The sequence below is a fragment of the Pogoniulus pusillus genome, chromosome 19 (genome assembly GCF_015220805.1).
Source record: "Pogoniulus pusillus isolate bPogPus1 chromosome 19, bPogPus1.pri, whole genome shotgun sequence".
NCBI classification, from domain to species: domain Eukaryota; kingdom Metazoa; phylum Chordata; class Aves; order Piciformes; family Lybiidae; genus Pogoniulus; species Pogoniulus pusillus.
Genome location: NC_087282.1, coordinates 8,197,910 through 8,213,004, shown reverse-complemented (window position 1 = coordinate 8,213,004; position 15,095 = coordinate 8,197,910).

The following is a 15,095-nucleotide window of genomic DNA, read 5'->3' as shown; positions in this document are numbered from 1 at the left end:
ATCAGGCAGTGCTCCAGTCCCCTCATCATCCTCGTAGCCTCTCCAGCAGATCCCTATCCCTCTTGAACTGGGGACCCCAAAACTGAACGTGGTACTTGAGATGGTTGCACTTGATCCCTTAAGAGGGACAGGGATCTGCTGGAGAGGCTATGAGGATGATGAGAGGACTGGAGCACTGCCCTAGGCTGAGGGACCTGGGGCTGTTTGGTCTGGTGAAGAGAAGACTTAGAGGGAACCTAATCAATGTCTATAAATATCTGAGGACTGGGGGTCCAGAGGAAGGGGACAAACTCTTCTCAAGTCATGCTCTGGGATAAGACCAGGGGCAATGGATATGAACTACAGCACAGGAAGTTCCACCTCAACATGAGGAAGAACTTCTTGACTGTAAGGGTCCCAGAGCACTGGATCAGGCTGCCCAGGAAGGTTGTGGAGTCTCCTTCTCTGGCGACTTTCAAGACCCATCTAGCTGTGTTCCTGTGTGACCTGAGCTTGTTTGTATGGTCCTGTTCTGGCAGATGGATTGGACTCGATGGTCTGTGGAGGTCTCTTCCAACCCCTAACATCCTGTGATCTGTGATCCTGTGAGTGCTGAAGGAACAGAATCATAGAATCAGTCAGGGTTGGAAGGGACCAGAAGCATCAACCAGTTCCAAACCCTGGCCACGAGCAGGGACACCCTACCCTAGAGCAGGCTGCACACAGCCTCAGCCAGCCTGGCCTTAAACACCACCAAGGATGGGGGCCTCAACCACCTCCCTGGGCAACCCATTCCAGCCTCTCACCACTCTCATGCTCAACAACTTCCTCCTCACATCCAGCCTGAAGCTCCCCACCTCCAGCTTTGCTCCATTCCCCTCAGTCCTGCCACTCCCTCACAGCCTCAAAAGTCCCTCCCCAGCTTTTTTGTAGGCCCCTTCAGATACTGGAAGGCCACAAGAAGGTCACCTGGGAGCCTACTCTGCTCCAGCCTGCACAGCCCCAACTCTTTCAGGCTGTGCTCACAGCAGAGCTGCTGCAGCCCTCTGAGCATCCTCCTGGCCCTGCTCTGGACACACTCCAGCATCTCCACAGCCTTCTTGTAATGGGGGCTGCAGAGCTGGATGCAGTACTCCAGGTGGGGTCTCAGCAAGGAGGAGCACAGCAGAAGGAGGACACAGCCTTAGGGCAAGAGGAGCATGGAGCACAGGAATGGAAGAGGGCTGAATGCCAGAGGGAAGAGTCTGCTTGCACGGCATAAAGCCAGGGCAGGTGAAACCACACCTGATGAGCCCACCGCCGAGAGAGACCAACAAGGCTATCTGTTCCCCTCCAGCCCCGCTGGAGACACCCATCCCCATCCATTAGTGAAACCAGACTGGCACCATTCCCCTGGGGGTGAGAGGATGGGAAAATGTGATCCATCTCCTGCATTCCTACCGGCCTCGCCCGCGGTATTTCCGCTGAGCAGCAAATTGTCTCTGCCGTTGCTCAGCGCTCCGAGGCTTTGTTTACTGCAAAAATATCCGGCTGCCTGCCCTCAAGAGCTGTCAAAGGCTTGGGAGCCCTTCTGAAGGCAGCAAGGTGAAAGCTGATGAGAAGAGAGTGATTTTTTTTGGGGGGGGGTGGGTTGGGTTGGTTGGTTTGGTGTTTTTTTCTCTTGGGGTGTCCGCTGCGGTTTCGTGATTAACTCTTTCAGATGAGCTGCTCAGCCCAGGTGCTCTTTACAAGCTGACTAAAGTTGGGTGCTCTGCAGCCCTGGGAGCAATGCATGCAAAGAGAAAGAAAAGGAAAGAAAAGAAGGCTTTGTTCTGAGTCACAAAAGGATTTTTGCCTGCCGTGGCGTGGGAGGGATGCAGGAAGGGAACCCAGGAGAGAAACCAGAATGAAGTCCGCTCAGTGCGAGGCCGTGAACAGAAAGGAGATCTGAGCTTTTCCACCCTTTGCTTTGTCTCCTCTTTAGGTTTTTCCTTCTCCTGCATCCTCTGGTGACAGCCTAGAATGGGCTGCCCAGGCAGGTGGTTGAGGCCAAATTGTTGAGAAGAGTGAGGTTTGCCTTCATATAGGCTGAAGTAGATGGGCGCTTAGAGAGCACCATGAGAGTGGTGAGAGGCTGGAATGGGTTGCCCAGGGAGGTGCCTGGGGCCCCATCCCTAGAGGTGTTTAAGGCCAGGCTGGCTGAGGCTGTGTGCAGCCTGCTCTAGGGTAGGGTGTCCCTGGGCATGGCAGGGGGGTTGGAACTGGCTGCTCCTTGTGGTGCCTTCCAACCCTGACTGATTCTGTGGTTCTCTGAGCTGCTGTGTCTCCAGGACAGCCTCGTCATGGGGGAGGAAGACAGCACAGACATAGGCAGAACACCGCAGAGAGCATCACCAGCATCCGGAGAAGGAAAGGCTGTGTTACAGTTTCCACTCGTTCTTTACAGGCAGACAGGCTGGAGGGCAGGGATGACACCCAGAGGCAGCTGGGCAGGCTGCAGAGGTGGGCACAAGCCAACCTCAGGAGGTTTAACAAGACCAAGTGCAGGGTCCTGCATCTGGGTCAGGGCAATGCCAAGCACAGATCCAGGCTGGGCAGTGAGTGGCTGGAGAGCAGCCCTGAAGAGAGGGACTTGGGGGTGCTGCTGGACCAGAAGCTCAACAGGAGCCAGCAGTGTGCACTTGCAGCCCAGAAAGCCAAGCACAGCCTGGGCTGCAGCAGAGAAGTGTGGCCAGCAGGGCCAGGGAGGTGATTCTCCCCCTCTGCTCTGCTGTGCTGAGACCCCACCTGGAGTCCTGCATCCAGCTCTGGAGCCCCTGGGACAAGAGGGCTGTGGAGATGCTGGAGTGTGTCCAGAGCAGGGCCAGGAGGATGCCCAGAGGGCTGCAGCAGCTCTGCTGTGAGCACAGCCTGAAAGAGTTGGAGCTGTTGAGTCTGGAGCAGAGGAGGCTCCCAGGTGACCTTCTTGTGGCCTTCCAGGATCTGAAGGGGGCTCCAAAAAAGCTGGGGAGGGACTTTTGAGGCTGTGAGGGAGTGCCAGGACTGGGGGGAATGGAGCAAAGCTGGAGGTGGGGAGAGTCAGGCTGGCTGTGAGGAGGAAGTTGTTGAGCAAGAGAGTGGTGAGAGGCTGGAATGGGTTGCCCAGGAAGAGAAGATGATGCTGCTGGCGATGGCAGGAGATCAGCCAGGCAGAGTGAGGAGTCAAAGTAGTGAGGGGCAGACAAAGAGCACTGCCCCAGCCTGGGAGCTTGGGGAAGAAGATCCTCAGTTCCTGCCTGGAATTAACCATCCCCACGGAGAAGAGAGTGCCTAGGAGCAGGAGGGATCTGTTCTTGGGTGGCAATCTTCAGGCAGCCATGCTCTTAGTAGTGCTAGCTTTGTAAGCCCACCCAGTTGGAGGCACCAAACCCAATCCTGCACCCAACATTTGGTGCTGGTCTCTTCTCATAAGTAAATAGTGATAGAACAAAAGGGAATGGCCTCAAGCTGCCACTGAGGAGGTTTAGGCTGGATATTAGGAAAAATGTTTCCCCAGCAAGAGTGGTGAGGCACTGGAATGTGCTGCCCAGGGAGGTGGTGGAGTCACCAACCCTGCCTGTGTTTGGATGTGGTGCTTGGGGATGTGGTTTGGGGTGCACCTTGTAGAGTAGGGATCTCGGTTGGGCTTGGTGCTCCTGAGGGACTTTGCCAACCAAGATGCTTCTGTGGTTCTGTAATCCCTTGCAAAGTGATGCCAAGGTAGAGCAGGGGGACCTTTGATGCTATGCAGTGGGTGCTGCAAGGGGAACCCACAGCCCTTTCGCCTCAGCACCATAAGCTGTGATGCTGTGAGGCAGGGCAAGGAGTCTGCTTCCTGCAGAGTGCTGCCCACACTACTGCAGATCCTGCTGGAAGTGTCTGCCTTGACCAGCAGCCTCAAGCCACAACCTGTTTCCAGGCCAAGCTGCAACAGTCCAAGGCTTGGGTCATCACCTTGGCAGCAGATACAGCATAACATTCCCGTGAGCCTGCAAGAGACAAGGCAGAGAGCAGGTTTTAAATCAACTCTGCCATCTACTGACTCCTTTATCTCCCCTCCCTGCCCTCCCATCCCTCCTCTGCACAGCCCCCTGGAATGTTCTTGTTAAAACTGAAGGGCCTCCAGTGCTGGGAAGTGATGGCTCAGGAGATGCCAGAGGAGCCCTGCAGCCAAGCTTGCAAACAGCCTGTCCTGCCCTGCCCCCCAGCATGTGGGCATGGCTCAGGCTGGTCCTTGGACTGCAGAGCAAGGGGCTTCACAGGGAGAACAGCAAACAAAGCTGCAGAAGCTACTGCAGATGTAATATTGTCTGTAGAATCATTAAGGTTGGAAAAGACCTGTCAGATCACTAAGTGCAGCCACCAACCCAACACCACCATGGCCACTAACTCATGTGCCAGGTGCCATGTCTACATGCTCTTTGAACACCTCCAGGGGTGGTGACAGCAGTGAGCCCTTGTGGCCAAGGAGGCTCCTCAATTGCAGAGAGATGATGAGGTGCTGGAAGGTGTGGAGAGGGCAGCAAGGCTGGGGAGGGGCCTGGAGCACAGCCCTGTGAGGAGAGGATGAGGGAGCTGGGGGTGTGCAGCCTGCAGCAGAGGAGGCTCAGGGCAGAGCTCATTGCTGTCTAAAAGTACCTGAAGGGAGGCTGCAGCCAGGTGGGGTTGGGCTCTGCTGCCAGGCAAGCAGCAACAGAACAAGGGGACACAGTCTCCAGTTGTGCCAGGGGAGGTCTAGGCTGGATGTTAGGAGGAAGTTGTTGTCAGAGAGAGTGATTTGCATTGGAATGGGCTGCCCAGGGAGGTGGTGGAGTCTGTTGTTGGAGGTGTTGAATCCAAGCCTGGCTGGGGCACTTAGTGCCATGTTCTGGTTGCTTGGCCAGGGCTGGGTGCTAGGTTGGGCTGGCTGATCTTGGAGGTCTCTTCCCACCTGGTTGCTTCTATGGTTCTATGATTCTATGATTCCTCTTCATCCCAGGCACCAGTGGCAAAAGGCTGTGTTGCTGCTCAAGCTCCCCTGCTTGGTAGCTCTCTATTGCCATCAGTCAGCCACACTTGTCACCAGGAAGACCTGCTCTGAAATGGTTCTGGTCACTGCTCAGAGAGCTGCAGGTCCCCACACACCCTACTGAGCTGTCTCTGGCAAGCAGCTGCTCTGCAAAAGCTGCTGCACACCAGAAGACTGGTAAAGAGGTGGGTAAATGTGGCCATGCCTGGTGCCTGCTGGTGGCCCGGCACTGGCTGTGCCAGCTTTGCCATTCCCTTCTGCCCTGCTCAGCCTGGAGAGGAGACATCTCCAAGAAGCAGCTGCAGCCCAGCTACATCACAGCCCTGACACACGAGCAAGGCATCTCCCATCCTTCCAGGAACGTGATGGCAGAAGGTGCTGCTGCCTCACCCTCTGCCCCCTGCTGCTGCTGGGGCAGAGCCACTGCACTTCCCGGGCAGCTCCACTGCGTGTTCTAGGTACGAGTCACTCTCCGCAGCAGATGCACAGCAGTTCTTGGAGCTTGCAGCCTGCACCATGTTTACAGCACACTGGGAGGCCTCAGCTCATCTTACGTTTACCACAGGGGCCAGGCACACACCCAGGAAGCTCCCACAGAGCTGGGAGCCCCACACCCTGTCCCAGCTCCTCTCACACCATCGCTGCTCGGTGAGGTGGGAGCTCCTGTCACGCTACACTGCTGCTGCCATGGGCTGCTGGCTGGAAGCCCCTCGGGAAGCATGCTGAGTGCTTCAGCTGCCTTCATCCTTCCCAGAGGTTTTCCAGAAGGTGTTCTGTGGAGCTGTGGTGAACCACTGCTTGTTCAAGCCCTCTGTTTTAGGTGGGGATGGGGCTAACTAAACTGTCAGGTGATGATCCACATGCAGGTCTCCTAGGATCAAGCACACCAGAGGACCATGCTTCACCTGGAAAAGATTCCTCCTGCCATATTTCATGCATGACAAAACAGACATGGAGCTGTGTCCCTTATGGCCCAGTTGGTAGCTCCCAACATCAGCTTGCAGAGCCATGGGGTTTCAGCTGCCCTGCTGATGCTCAGGCTCAGCCAGCATCACAGAATCACAGTCACAGAAAGGTGGGGGGTGGGAAGGGACCTCTGGAGATCATCTAGTTCAACTTCCCTGCTAAAGCAGGATCGCCAGAGCAGGTTGCACAGGAATGCAGGTTTTGAAAGTCTGCAGAGAAAGAGACTGCACAACCTCCCTGGGCAGCCTGCAGCAGGGCTCCAGCACCCTCACAGCAATGAAGTTTCTCCTTAAGTGGAAGCTCCTGGGTTCCAGTTTGTGCCCATTGCCTCTTTTCCTAGGCACCACTCAGAAGAGCCCAGCCACATTCTCATGACCTCATCTTGAATACCGTGTTCAGATTTGGGCTCCCCAGTTGAAGAGGGACAGGGATCTGCTGCAGAGGGTCAGGCAGAGGGCTGTGAGGATGATGAGGGGACTGGAGGGCACTGCCAGATGAGGAGAGGCTGAGGGACCTGAGGCTGCTTAGTCTGGAGAAGAGAAGACTGAGAGGGGATTTGATCAATGTTTATAAGTATCTGAGGGCTGCCAGGAGGAGGGACAGGCTCTGCTCACTGCTCCCTGGGATGGGACAAGGAGCAATGGGTGTAAGCTGCAGCACAGGAGGTTCTGCCTCAACACAAGAGGGAACTTCTTTACTGCAAGGGTCCCAGAGCCCTGGCACAGGCTGCCCAGAGAGGTTGTGGAGTCTCTTTCTCTGGAGCCTTTCAAGGCCTCTCTGGATGTGCTCCTGTGTGATCTGTGTTAGATAGGATTGTCCTGCTCTGACAGGGGGGTTGGACTGGATGATCTCCTTGGGTCCCTTCCAACCCCTAACATCCTGTGAGCCTGTGACCTCCCATCCCTTAGCTATTGATCAGCACTGAGAAGTTCCCCTTTCGGTCTATTCTTGACCAGTTCAACAGCCCCAGGTGTCTCAGCCTCTCCTAGTAAGAGAGGAGAGGCTGAACCCTAGGCAGCACCTCATCCTCTGCCCTCAGACCCCACTGTGCCACCACATCAGCTGATGGGCACAGCTTGGGGGTACAGCTTTACACCTTTCCCCGAGCAGCTCCTGGTAAGCCCAGGCTGGAGGGGGGAGGACATTTCCCCTCAGTCCCCTGAATGAGTCACCAAACCCCAGAGGCTGTCATTCCCTTCTTTAGCAGAAGAGCAGCCTGCTTTTGTGAATGGAAAATCTTTGCCCTAAAATCCCCCTGCACACCTGGAGGGAACCATTACACAGAGGTGATGCATTCCAGGAGCCTTCGCACCCTGAAGTGGCCACTTCAAGTGCCAGCGTGCAGCGAAGGGGGAAAAACCCCAACCGTGCCTTTCAAGGAAAGCACCCAGGTGGCAGTAACCATAAGGAGAGAAAAAAGGATCATTTCCCCTCCAGCACTCAGGCAGGGGAAAATGAAGGTGCAGCTGTCAAGAAACGATGCCCGTTATGCTGAGCAGCAAGAAAGTCTGCCCACAGAACTGCTGTCAGCCCTCAGGCAGCGAGCAGCGGAAAGCATCCTGTGTGGGGCAGGGATCCAGCCAGAGGCAGCTGGGCAGGCTGCAGAGGTGGGCACAAGCCAACCTCAGGAGCTTCAACGAGACCAAGTGCAGGGTCCTGAATCTGGGTCTGGGGCAATGCCAAGCACAGATCCAGGCTGGGCAGTGAGTGGCTGGAGAGCAGCCCTGAAGAGAGGGACTTGGGGGTGCTGCTGGAGGAGAAGCTCAACAGGAGCCAGCAGTGTGCACTTGCAGCCCAGAAAGCCAAGCAGAGCCTGGGCTGCAGCAGCAGAAGTGTGGCTGCAGGGCCAGGGAGGGGATTCTCCCCCTCTGCTGTGCTGAGACCTCACCTGGAGTACTGCATCCAGCTCTGGAGCCCCCATTACAAGAGGGATGTGGAGATGCTGGAGTGTGTGCAGAGCAGGGCCAGGAGGATGTTCAGAGGGCTGCAGCAGCTCTGCTGTGAGCACAGACTGAAAGAGTTGGGGCTTTGCAGTCTGGAGCAGAGGAAGCTCCCAGGTGACCTTCTTGTGGCCTTCCAGTATCTGAAGGGGGCTCCAAAAAAGCTGGGGAGGGACTTTTGATGCTGTCAGGGAGTGCCAGGACTGGGGGGAATGGAGCAAAGCTGGAGATAGGTAGGTTCAGAGTGGCCATGGAAGTTGTTGAGCTGACAACCCCACGGTGCCATACTGAGCCTCAGTGTTGCTACATGCACACACCTCCCACCTTTACTCACTGGCCAGCAGCCAGCTGAGTAAAGACCATGAAGGGTTGTGGCAGTGCACAGAAGTGCACCATGAAGGTCTGAGGCAGTGCCTCGTGGTGCAGGACAGTTTCTAAGTGACAGCCTGCATCAGGTGCAGGAAGGTGAATATCCCCCCAGGTCCCTCCTGCAGTGTGTGAAGCAAAACTGTCCAAGTCAGGGGTTTGCAAAGGGGACTCCAGGCAAGAACATCAGTGGAACTGAAAGTAGGTTCACACCACAGTGCCCACCCCTGCAAAGCTCCACCAGACCACAAACCCAAGCAATTACACAGTCTCCTTCTACTGTTTACCAGGTTCATTTTCCCAGCATTGGCTGCAGACCTCCTCAGAAGGGTTTAGTGGTAGAGATGACCTCCTGGTCTGCTCTTGCCAGAAAAAACCACCCAGCTTCTCTCAGAGGGTAAAAGGACATGATATGGGCTCTAAGAATGAGCCCTGCCAGTCAGATACTCCTGCAACCCAGAGCTCTCATGCTGCCTTCCCTCCTGCATCCGAGCTCAGTGGGAGAAGATGTGAAGCAAGTTCCCTTCCCTGCATGGCAAGGTTGGAGGTGGTGGAGTCGCCATCCCTAGAGGTGTTCAAGCAAAGCCTGCATGAAGCACTTAGTGCCATGATCTGGTTGACTGGATAGGGCTGGGTGCTAGGTTGGACTGGATGAGCTTGAAGGTCTCTTCCAACCTGCCTGATTCTATGATTCTGGCCCTGCATGGCCAGACTGGATGGACATTGCCCCCAAGGAAGGTGTCTGGGGTGCACAACATCTGAAAAGAACCAAATGGAAGGGGCATATCTGACTTACAGCAAACAAAGGGCACCTCTTAGATCCATCTATGTCCTTAGAGCCCATTTCAGGATCTGTCAAGCACTGTCCCCACCAAAGTCCAGACAAGGCTCTCCAGGTTCTCTTTGGTCACTAGCAAAGGTGCTGCCATGGGTAGCATTCAGCGGAGGTGAAGGCGAGGAACCACAGACACCACCACAGCACCTAGGAGGCAACCACAACACCCCCACAACACCTGGGGAGGCCACACCTGGAATACTGCTCCAGCCTGGGGCTCTCCCATTCGAGAGAGACAGGGATGTGCTGGACAGAGTCCAGCAGAGAGCTATGAGGATGGCTGGGGGACTTGAACATCTTTCCTATGAGGAAAGGCAGAGAGTCATGGGGCTGCTGAGTCTGGAGGAGAGAAGGCTGAGAGGAGATCTTATGAATGTCTCTAAATATATGAGGGGTGAGTATCAAAAGGAAAGTGCCAGGCTCTTTTTGGTGATGCCCAGTAATAGGACAGGGAACAGCAGGCACAAGTTGGAACACAGGAAATTCCACCTCAGCATGAGGAGAAACTTTATTGTGAGGCTGCTGGAGCCCTGGAGCAGGCTGCCCAGAGAGGTTGTGGAGTCTCCTTCTCTGGAGGCTTTCCAAACCCACCTGGATGTGTTCCTGTGTGACCTGCCCTGGATGACCCTGCTTTGGCAGGGGGGTTGGACTGGATGATCTCTGGAGGTCCCTTCCAGCCCCCACCACTGTGTGATGCTCTGATCATGTGGCATCCAAAGATTCTGTGTCTCATTCACAGTCTGAAAGTGATGTTCAGAGGATGGGTCAACTTCCTCCTTCTTCCCAGGAGGAGGAGGAAATGTCTCCCCGAGCAGCTGCCACTACAACGTGGTGGCTCCTGCTGCTAGGTGCCAGCAAGTCATCCGTCAAATTCTGCCTCAGGTGGAAGGGAGGTGGAATGCTCCTGAAATTAAGCAGCTGCCCTGGGGACATCACCACACACAACTAGTGCAGAGCCCTTGAGCACTTCGTACATCAGCCCAGCATACAGCCCTGAGCACCCAGTGGTTCTGGGACACGGTTAAGGCACTCAGCAGGTGTTATCCTTGAATCACTCTGTCCCTGCCCTGGTGGGGAGAGGACACAGAGTCTCACCTGGACTGGCAGCTTTGGCTCTCACATGTGGCATTAGAGGATGCAGAATGGGGTCACACAATGCTCAGCACACATCATTGCACTGGCTGGGGGCTGGATTATGAGGCCAGCCCAGCTGAAGCTGCATCCTGATGCATCCAGCTGCATCCTGCATTAAGAGCAGAGATTCCTGGAATCATTGAATGGCAGGGGTTGGAAGGGACCTCTGAAGATCATCTAGTCCAATCCCTTTGTTAAAGCAGGTGTGTCTAGATCAGGTCCCACAGGTAGGCTTGAACTTCCCATGCCTACTTCCAAGAGCAGCTGATAACCAAGGAAATTAAGGAGCAGCCTTCTTCCCATCAAAGTTTGTCTGCAACTTCTTGCACAGGAGACTGCAGCCAAAGGGCTGCATTTAGGAGAGATCTTTGCTCAGTGCTGTCCCCTGAGCTGGGAGCATCACACCTGGGTTACACACTGTGACACAAACACTGGTGTCCTCTTGGTTCCCCTCATGATTGGGTCCCTGTCAAGCTGCTCTACAGTTTTCATTTCCTTCATGGTGGGAACTGTCTGCTTTTCCTGCTGCAATATTGACATAGAATCAGTCAGGGTTGGAAGAGACCACAAGGAGTAGCTAGTTCCAAGCCCCCTGCCATGCCCAGGGACACCCTACCCTAGAGCAGGCTGCACACAGCCTCAGCCAGCCTGGCCTCAAACACCTCCAGCCATGGGGCCTCAACCACCTCCCTGGGCAACCCATGCCAGCCTCTCACCACTCTCATGCTCAACAACTTCCTCCTCACAGCCAAGCTGACTCTCCCCACTTCCAGCTTTGCTCCATTCCCCCAGTCCTGTCACTCCCTGAGAGCCTCAAGAGTCCCTCCCCAGCATTTTGTAGCCCACTTCAGATCCTGGAAGGCCACAAGAAGGTCACCTGGGAGCCTCCTCTGCTCCAGACTGCACAGCCCCAAAGCACCCAGCCCTGTCCAATCAACCAGACCATGGCACTAAGTGCCCCAGCCAGGCTTGGCTTCAACACCTCCAGGCACAGCCACTCCACCACCTCCCTGGGCAGCCCATTCCAATGCCAATCACTCTCTCTGACAGCAACTTCCTCCTAACATCCAGCCTAGACCTGCCCTGGCACAACTTGAGACTGTGTCCCCTTCTTCTGTTGCTGGTTGTCTGGGAGAAGAGCCCAACCCCACCTGGCTACAGCCTCCCTTCAGGCAGCTGTAGGCAGCAGTGAAGGAGAACACAGATAGGTGCATCAAGAGGTGAAGCTGTGCCAGTGCTGCTCCTGCCTCCTACTTTGTTTATATCAACAAGAGCAGAAATGTTGCACATCTCTGCAGGCACAACTGAAGGGGGAAAAGAATGAATGCATCAAATCGACCTGACTCAGTCTGAGCAGCTCTGGGATTGTGCTCTGAATCTCTCTGAGCTCTCCTTGAGAGGAGGCAGAGAAATCTGTAATTAAATCACTACATATGTAAAGGAGCATCTGCCACAGAAACAGCTTCACTCTGCTGCATCACACACATTTCTGGTGGTGTGTGTGACATATTCTTTGGGCACAAGGGTGTTATTAAGTTGGATGTTGGCTTCATTGAAGCAATCAAATGAAGTCATTCAATGCATTTGCAGGAGCTGTGAGCTGACTCTTGATGTCTGCTCCTGAGGCTGCCTCAGCTGACAGCTTACTGCTGTGATGGATGAATATGCAGGAGTAGGTTTGGGTAAAGCCTGCAGCTGATGAATTGTCGGTGGTCAGGTTTCCACTGCCCCAGGGAAGGCAGAAGCTCCAAGCTGTGCCCAGCTGGACAGAGGGATCCTGCTCCTGTCATTGCTGGTGCATCCCCATGGTGAATGGTGGAGGGGATCTAAAGGCTGGGGGGGGCCTGGTGGCCCACTCTGGTTAGGCAGGAGAGAAGCTTGAGCAGGACTATGACACTTTCTTGGCCAGCTTGTAGAATAACTGCTGGATTTCAGGCTTCTACTGGCTAAAGAGAACACCTCAGAGCCTAGCCCAGAAAGGGCCTTCCAGCATCACTGGTTCCTAGAACCACAGAACATCAGGGGCAATCAAATGAAGTCACTCCATGCATCTGCAGGAGCTGTGAGCTGACTCTTGATGTCTGCTCCTGAGGCTGCCTCAGCTGACAGCTTACTGCTGTGATGGATGAGTATGCAGGAGCAGGTTTGGGCAAAGCCTGCAGCTGATGAATTGTCAGAGTCCAGGTTTCCACTGACCAAATGGGGTTGGATATGAAGCTAAGAATCACAGAATGCCAGGGGCTGGAAGGGACCTCGAAAGCTCATCTGGTCCAGCCCCACTGCCAGAGCAGCATCACCTAGAGCAGATCACACAGGAACACATCCAGAGGGTTCTTGAATGTCTCCAGAGAGCGAGACTCCACAACCTCCCTGGGCAGCCTGTTCCAGTGCTCTGTCACTGATACCCTTTGTCCTGTCACTGGGCACCACTGAAAAAGGGACTGCTCCTGTCTTTCTGACAGCCACCCTCTGACAGCACTGATGAGATCCCCCTCAGTCTGCTCTTCTCCAGACTAACAAGGCCCAATTCTCTCCAGCTTTCCTCACTAGAGAGTTGCTGCAGAGCCCTCAGCATCTTTGCAGCAGGCAGAGCCAGCCTTTCAGAGAGGGATAAAAGAGAGCTTGGCCTAGCTGTGCTGCCATGCTCCTGAGGGGATTGGGGGGTTTCCCCACCCGGGAATGAGGAGATGCCACAGTCACAGAGGAAGCTAAAAGCCTCCCTGGTCAGGTGCAAGCTCTTTCCTCCCTATGCTTCTGCTCTCTGTGCTGAGGGTGGAAGGATGCCATAAACCTACTGCTTGTGTCACCCTCACAGTGAACAAATTCTTCCTCAGGTTCACAGGAACCTCCTGTGCCTCAACCTCCACCCACTGCCCCTTGTCCTGCCACTGGGTGTCACCCAGCAGAGCCTGGCCCCAGCCTCCTGGCACTCACTCCTTATACACACTACTGAAGCCACCCCTCAGTCTCCTCCTCTCCCAGCTAACGAGCCCCAGCTCCCTCAGGCTCTCCCACAAGACTGGGGCTGGATTTTGGTTTCTTTATATACTTCTGTTCTCTGGAACATCTTCAGCAATGATCTGGATGAGAGGATTGAGGCACCCTCAGTGTATTTGCAGATGACACCAAGCTGGGAGGGAGTGTTGGTCTGCTGGAGAGCAGGAGGGCTCTGCAGTAGGACTGGACAGGCTGGACTGATGAAGAGAGGTCTATTGGATGAGATTCAACAAAGCCAAGCACTGGGTCTTGTACTTGTGTCACAGCAACCTCATCAGCGCTCCAGGCTTGGGGCAGAGTGGTTGGAAATCACAGAAAACCATAGAATCATAGAACCAAGCAGGTTGGAAGAGAGCTCCAAGCTCAGCCAGTCCAACCTAGCACCCAGCCCTGCCCAACCAACCAGACCATGGCACTAAGTGCCTCAGCCAGCCTTGGCTTGAACACCTCCAGGGATGGCCACTCCACCACCTCCCTGGGCAGCCCATTCCAATGCCAATCACTCTCTCTCACAACAACTTCCTCCTAACATCCAGCCTAGACCTCTCCTGGCATAGCTTGAGACTGTGTCCCCTTGTTCTGTTGGTGGTTGCCTGGGAGAAGAAGCCACCCCCCATCAGGTAGTTGTAGACAGCATCCATTTAGCTGCTGACCCCATGAGACCTTCTGAACTATCACAAGTTGTTACCCTTGGAGGATCTCATCAGAAAAAAACTGGTGCAGAGCAGTGGTTTTGGTGCCTGGGTTGGTGGGAGGAGGATGCTGCCCTCATTTTCAGTGTCACATATTGTGTCACAGAGCTGTGTGTTACCACACCAGCAACATTGCTCTGCAAAAAAAAACAACCCTCTGCCTGTGGTCACATCAGATAGATGACAACTTCTTGGCTGAGGAGGTGCAAAGGTGACTAAGGGGTAGGAACTCAGCAGCTGGGCTGCAGTGTGGGGCCGGGGGGTTCATCAGGCCAGATCAGAGGGTGCTTTTGGGTGGTCAGAGCCATAACAAAGCTGGCTGATCCCAAACTGGCTGTAAGCCAGCTCAAATGTGGTGCTGTTGCCCAAGGCACAGCCCAAGGAGAGAGCACCATGGAGCCAGCTGAGCTCGCAGCACCCATGCTGCTGGTTCACACCACTGCTGCTGCCTGGTTTCTCAGCGGTGGTTGGGCTAAGATGCAGAGCTTCCCATGAGCAAGGTTGGCTCCTCATGCCCCTGAAAGGAGGCCTCTATCCTCAACTCTGGACCCCCATCTCCTGCCCCTGTCTCCTCCTGGACTTTGTAGGCTCTGGATTTGAGTGGGAGCAGAGCAAAAATTGTTTTCCTTGTCTCCCTTTCTCCATGGGGCAAACACCAGGCACAGTACAGAGCTACATAAGTGCTATCTGGGGTTGTTTAGCCTGCAGAAGAGGAGGCTCAGGGCAGAGCTCATTGCTGTCTAAAAGTACCTGAAGGGAAGCGGTAGCCAGGTGGGGTTGGGGTCTTCTGCCAGGCAAGCAGCAATTGAACAAGGGGACAAAGTCTCAAGCTGTGCCAGGGCAGGTCTAGGCTGGATGTTAGGAGGAAGCTGTTGTCAGAGAGAGTGATTGGCATTGGAATGGGCTGCCCAGGGAGGTGGTGGAGTCTCTGTTGCTGGAGGTGTTGAAGCCAAGCCTGGCTGGGGCACTTAGTGCCATGGTCTGGTTGATTGGCCAGGGCTGGGTGCTAGGCTGGACTGGCTGAGCTTGGAGGTCTCTTCCAACCTGGTTGATTCTATGATGACTCTTAAGAGGCCAGATAAACTCTGCCCAACTCACCCAGTAGCATTCCCGACCCTTTTCTTTCTGCTGGTGGTGGTTGGGATTGTTTTTTGGGGGGTGTGGGTTTTTTATTCACCTTT